Below are 6726 nucleotides of genomic sequence, written 5' to 3'. Positions count from 1 at the left end.
GTGTTAAGAGTTCTTTTTCTAGTTTAGTTGTTGTTCTGAAGAATGAAGACTGAAGATGCCGACCGATGTGACGATTAAGGCACAGTCAAATACTGATATTTGACTTATCAGTCGAAGAATCAGTTTCGACTGATTACTTAATGCGCGCCACGTGGATTCAGCGGACTGATACTAAAGTCAAGTATCAGTTAAACATTCTTCCTCGGACTGAACCTCTAAAGTTTAAGGGAAGCCACACACTCCAGAAGTATAGCCGCATTAACTCCAGAGATCTCAGGATCGTCCTTTCTCTGCAGAGGCCACTCTTTTTGGTGATTACCTTTTCAGAGATGTCTTATCTCCTGCTCCTCAAAGTAGCCGTTCTCACCAAATAAGGAACCTCGAAGATTGAAGCCTCAGCCCAAGTTCAAATTACTCTCTAACGGAAGAAATCTTGAAGACCATCTCCGCCAACGGATCTATTCAAGACGTCTCCTATAAATTACGTTCGAGGATCACTTCAATCTTCACCGATTCAACAACATAAGCTGAAACACTACCGAATTCGTTACTCAGCAAAACCAAGCCTCCCCAAAGCTTGAATCCAAGAAGAGAATCACAAAGCCAAAAATCAATCACCGCTGATTACATATATTCTCTTAGAACTTAAGCAAATATCGTACATCCAAAGCCTAGGTAAAACTGACTGCAGAGAACTTGTTCTTTGTGGTTTAGTTGGCAAGTGTTCAAACCTCCTTTAAACGGACCGAATTGAGAGTTTGTGTCGAAGAGGAGTTCAGGCTAGTGTTCTGTTTCCGTGAGATCTTAGTGCCCAGTGTGGGCTAGGAGTGAGAAATCCAACCCAGTGTGTTGGTACTAAAGATAGGCTCTTCAGTTGTTTCGGTTTGTTGTGCACCCGTAAGCACACGTACGTTCAGGTTCGTTGTGCACCCGTAAGCACACGCATAGGTTTGCTGTGCACCCGTAAGCACATGCCCAGTGAAGTTGTCGGTCTGATCACCTGACCGTAGATGTAGGAAGTGTTTTCCGAACTACGTAAAAATCTCTGTGTTGTTTACAGCTTTCAGTATTTAACTTCTTACTTGTGCTCTTACTTTCTTAAACTGAAAACTGATTAACTGCAAAGAGAAACTTAACTGCTGACAACGTGATTAATATCACAGGCTATTTCGAAACAAAAGTTTTCCGCTGCGTGTGTTATTAGTCTAACTGATCTATCTTCAGATAGTCAGTAAGATTCATAACATCTCTCTGTTTAACAAACTCGACTGAAGCCTTACGTGTATCAGTTAAAGTCTTTGACTTAACTGATAACTCTTTACTGAAGAGTATTCAGTATCAGTCGTCAACCCTGTTTTGATAAAACTCTTATAACGAAAAAGGTTGAGTCAGTTTGTATTTAAGTTTCATTTTCAAAAATAGCATATAGGTGTATTCCCCCCATACAACTATTCGAGACCCTCCGGACCTAATAGAGACGAGAAGTCCAATCCAGAGTATTGGCACTAAAACCTAGTTTTAGTTGAAGGTTTGCTGTGCACCCGTAAGCACAAGCCCAGAGTGATTATCAGTGTGATTAATTGACCGGACCGGACCCGGACTGACCCGCCGGGTTTGTTGGACCGAAATTTTTGAAAAATTGGACCAACCCGGACCAATCAATTCGTGTAAACCGGCCCGGGACCGGACCGAACCCGAGCAACGGGTCCGGTTCGGTCCGAGTCAAACCCGCCAATTACCTTCCCCCCCTGTTTTGCACTAATTTTTCAATTCTAAAAATTAGTGTGCATCTACGATTTTAACTCTCTTCATAGATAATAGTATGCACTATATTTTTCAGCAAGATCTGTAGATCTTCTGTACTAAAAACAATTGTAGATTATTCAATTTGTGCATATTAAATCAATTGAATCATGTGTTGCTTTCCATTTCGTGAATTCCCTTCACTCCTACTGCTTAGGAACTTAGTTCAAAAGAGCAAACAAATATTTACATTACTTTGATACTTTCCAGTAACTTAGTTTAGGGTTTTAGAAATTAGAAATTTAATATTATTAATATTATTAGAAATATTAAATATATACAATAAATAATTAATTTTTAATGATATGGGTTGGTCCGGGTTCGGCGAGTTCGACCGGGTTTCGACCCGGACCGACCCAGAAAAAAATCGGTCATAGGAATTGGACCCGGCCCGGACCATACATATACAGTGGGTCGGTCCGGTCCGGACCGAACCCGTCAGTCCGGGCGGGTTCGGCAGGTCCAGTTCGGGTTTGCTCACCCTTAGTTTCGAACCACGTAAAAATCTCGTGTTGTTTATTGCTTTCGGTATTTACCTTTCTTATTTGTGCACAAACTCTTCATCTCACTGAAACTGATAAACTAAAAAAAAAATCTAACAAAGTGCTAATCACAAAAGCAATTTCTTAAGTTTATTTTCCGTTGTTGGTGTTATTAGTCTAACTGACAAATCCTTGGATAGTCAGTAAGATTCATAACACTTATCTGATTTCAAAATACTAGACTGAAGCCTTACGTGGATTATCAGTTAAATCTGCATGCCTAACTGAAATCAAAATACTGAAGTCATTTCAGTATCAGTCTTAACCCCGTTTCAACTGAAAATATCTTTGACTGTTGTTCTTCAATCAAAACTTTTCAGTATCAGTTGGTACTTCTTTAGTCAGATAAAAGATTTTAGAAAAATAGCCTATTGGTGTATTCCCCCCCCCCCATACACCAGCTCAGTGACCCTCTGCGGTCCAACAAATTTAATTAAGGGTTGTTAGCGTGTAATACACGAACTTTCAGCATTTTCTAGCTAGTTTTTTCCACAAACTTTATTTTTTGAATCTAAATACACAAATTTAGTGTTTTTCTAATTTTTCCCACGACAAACAATTCCGGCCAAATTAAAATTGATTTGGCGTCTATGTTGCCTAATTATTTAAGTGTCATATACATGTCAATATTTTAATTTTTATAATTTTTTTTTTTTTTGATAAAAGATGAAATAAAATTAAAAGAGATACCCTTCCCCACAAACCCTTAAAAAAGAATAAAGCCATAGAATTCATCTCATTCTCTGCATAAACAACACAAATTCTTTAAAAAAAGGGGGTTCTATCAATTCTCGCTTACATTCTCTGCTAATCTATATCAATTCTCTCCATTCTCTAATTTATGTCTCTAATTAGGGGTAGAATTAGTCTTCGATAAATCCACCCCTACAGTGTTGTTCGTGGTCCGAGGGCGTCAAAGTCGGCTTGAGTAATGGCGAACAGGTAGGTCCTTAATCACCACTTATAACTATGACGGTCATTCCACATCAGCAGCTCCGGCGACCACAATAGCATCAATTTAGGGAAAATTAAAAATCATGGGAAAATTAGAAAAATACTAAGTTCGTGTATTTAGATTCAAAAAATAAAGTTCGTGGGAAATACTAGAAAATGCTGAGGTTCGTGTATTTACATGCAAATAACTCTTTAATTAATAGCAACAAAAACTGCAACTACAACTGTGTGATTGTAGTAATAAAAAACAAATGGAGCGAAAACACCCTAAATAATATCCTAATAAATTCTCTAGTAATATTCAGGCAAACACACTATGATGGATAATCAAAACTAAACTCAAAACAGAGCGAATAAAAACCAAGTAGAAATTTAGATAAATAAACTACTGATCCTTGGGATGTAATTTCATTAATCAAATTCACACAATCAACCACTTAATCCAAACCAATTTAATCCAGTTTTGATGAGAGATCACATAGATAATCACACACGCAAGAGCAGTTTATGATAGTAGACTAGTAAATTCTCTATCTCTGTTAGGTCTCAAGAAAATCTACTAATTAACTCTCAAAAACGATCACAAGAATAGCTCTCTATGATCCACATATCTCCGCTAGGTCTCAAAGTTAAAATCTCATCATACATTTCTGAATCCGCTAAACAGTTATCTCCGTTAGGTCTCAAGCTGAGTAGCTAAACATGCAAATTATTGGCCAGATAAATCACACGAAATCAAGCACCATAAATTATGAATCAAAACTTGGAAGGCAAAAAGCAGCAATAAATCAATCACATAAATCTAATCAACTATATACAAACCCTAGAATTAGAAAAGAAAACTAGCTAGACATCATAAAATAAAAGAAAGCAATAAAATAATTGAAATAAATAAAACTCGGAAAGAATCTGAATGATAGTTTGAATCTTGAAATCTTGAATCGTGTAGGAAAATAAACCTAATCTATGAAAGCAATAAAGTTCTGAGTCTAAGAAAATAAAATAATAAATAGGTTAATAATGAAACTTATTTATAGGCAGAGGGATAAACTCAGTCTAAAACTCAAAAATAAAGAAAATTCGCGCATTACTGAGAAAATGCGGAATGCGGAAACCTCGGTGACGGGTTCGGCGATCATTGTCCCAGTTGCCGAAATCCTTCACAAACTCTAGCTTAGACAGCAACTTTGACAATCACCTCGGCGATCGCCGCGATCTACTTCTTCGTCCTTGCACAAACTCGCCCGATTGCCGATCATCACGCCTTTTTCGTCTTTTCTCATCCTTTTTTTTCAATTTATGAACCTGTTTTTCTTCGTTCTCGTCCTTCAGAAACATTTCTTTTTTTTTTCGATTTATGAACCTGTTTTTCTTCGTTCTCGTCCCTCGGACACATTTCTTTATTAGTATTGCTCCAAAACACTCAAAATAGTAAAGTGAGTAAATAAGTATAAAAAGTGAAAATGCAAATATTGCTCCAAAACACTCAAAAGAGTAAAGTGAGTAAATAAGTATAAAAAGTGAAAATGCAAATAAGTTATAAAATGGAGATGCGGGGTATCGATCCCCGTACCTCTCGCATGCTAAGCGAGCGCTCTACCATCTGAGCTACATCCCCTTTGTTGATAATGTGAACTTTAATTTAACTTAAATTAATTAAAGTTTATACGTAGAAATAATGTGAGTTTTTCATGTTTCATTGCCATCGCAGGGATATACATATATATATATATATATATATATATATATATATATATATATATAGGGTCATTCGTAAAATGAATTCATTATTAGAATATAAAATAAAATTTGAATGGGTAATAATAGTATGCACATATAAAAGGAAGCACCGATTAAAAAACCACATTAAATGAATAACTTTCAAGCCAATTAATGAGCATAAATTTTTAGTCATTAAATAAATTACTTGATTTGTAACACCCCGATTTTTTCTAATAGGATTTCCCGAGAATACTTGAACTTAGAATATTATTTAAGTGAATTCTCGCCCGGATAAAAATTTTTGTAGATAAAAAAAGGGTATTTCTTTCAGTAAAAGATTTTATTAAATTTTACCAAGTGGGATTAAATGCAAATACATGACCATGTGAATTTATTTCATATTAACACCAGACGAGCTCAAAGGAAATGGTCTTACATTTTATTTTTCATTTACTTTTAATTTGAATTGGGCCTAAATAGAACTATTATACTTTTTTTTTTTGGTCAGAAAAGAGGGAAATTCATTAACCAAGAAGCAATGGTACCAGCAGTACCAGCACAGTACAAAGAGAAGAGAAAAAGGCACCCAAAAACAGGGGCCAATTTCTTCAGGAAAAGAGAGCAAAAAGAGAAGAAGGAGCAGCGCAACCGCAAAACCCAAAGACAAAAGTCGAAACAGCAGCTAGTCAAGGAGGTTCGTGCAAGAGAACCAATCTCTAAACTCCACCGAACGTGGCATCAGACCATAAACTTCATTCCATCCCCAAACCCTGGACTTAATCTCCGCCAACATTTTATCAAAATTCTAAGTGCCTTGATTGAATCTGCAGTCGTTCCTACCTTTCCACAGAGACCAAGTGGTACAAATCCAGATCCCAGTTAATAAGGGAATGTCCTTTTTATCTCCAATGTTGCAAAAAGCCACAAAATGATCACTGGCCTTATGATGAAGAGCAGAAACTTTACCAATCCAAAGGAGAATGGCATTCCACAGATCACAAGATCTTTTACACTCGAAGAAGAAGTGCTCAGCCGACTCATTTTCCTCTTTGCATGTCGTGCAAAGAGCCTCCGATGCCGAAAGAGGTACCTGTCTGCGGAGGAGGTTGTCACAGGTTGGGAGCCTTCTTTTCAGAAGTCTCCACGAGAAAGTTTTAGCTTTGAACGGCACTCGGGCTTTCCAAATCTGTGGTAACTCAATGCCAACCTCTTGGGGGCGGGGCGTAGTTACTGCTGCACTTAACACTTTGTACGCCGACCTGACTGAATGAGCTCTGGTCCTGTCTGCCACCCAGCTCCATCCATCCCGCTTTCCTGCAATAAGAACAACATTGTTGAGGAGAGATGAGAGGTCATGGTAAGAATCAGCTTCTCTCCCCCTCAACTCCCGAACCCAATCAAGTTTTCATTTCCAAACTCCCTCAACCCATTCACCCATGCTCGAAATTGACCCTTCCTGATTATTATTCAGACGGAAGAGCCTAGGAAATCGTTCCTTCAAACTCTTATCCCCACTCCAACAATGGTGCCAAAAGGAAAAAAGATCGCCCTCCCCAACCCTAGCAACCATGTTATCTCTCAGCCACTTACCGGATTCCCCCCAACTCAAACTCAACACCTTCTTCCACCACCCCGGTCTCATCGTCCTCTTCCCTTCAATAGAGAAACCATCGCCATTCCAACCAATTTCGCCTTGGCACGCCCT

At 37.9% G+C, this 6726-nt stretch overlaps 1 non-coding gene across 1 annotated transcript; it reads right to left on the bottom strand.

Annotated features, from left to right (window-relative positions):
- Positions 1-4844: 4844 nt before the first annotated feature.
- On the bottom strand, positions 4845-4917 carry TRNAA-AGC (transfer RNA alanine (anticodon AGC)). Its single transcript has one exon. It is a non-coding gene; the product is annotated as a tRNA-Ala (tRNA).
- Between the last annotated feature and the right edge of the window lie 1809 nt (positions 4918-6726).

This window comes from Salvia miltiorrhiza, unplaced genomic scaffold (assembly GCF_028751815.1).
Source record: "Salvia miltiorrhiza cultivar Shanhuang (shh) unplaced genomic scaffold, IMPLAD_Smil_shh fragScaff_scaffold_61, whole genome shotgun sequence".
NCBI classification, from domain to species: domain Eukaryota; kingdom Viridiplantae; phylum Streptophyta; class Magnoliopsida; order Lamiales; family Lamiaceae; genus Salvia; species Salvia miltiorrhiza.
Note: the sequence above shows the minus strand (reverse complement) of the source record. Positions and strands in the feature narration are given on the sequence as shown.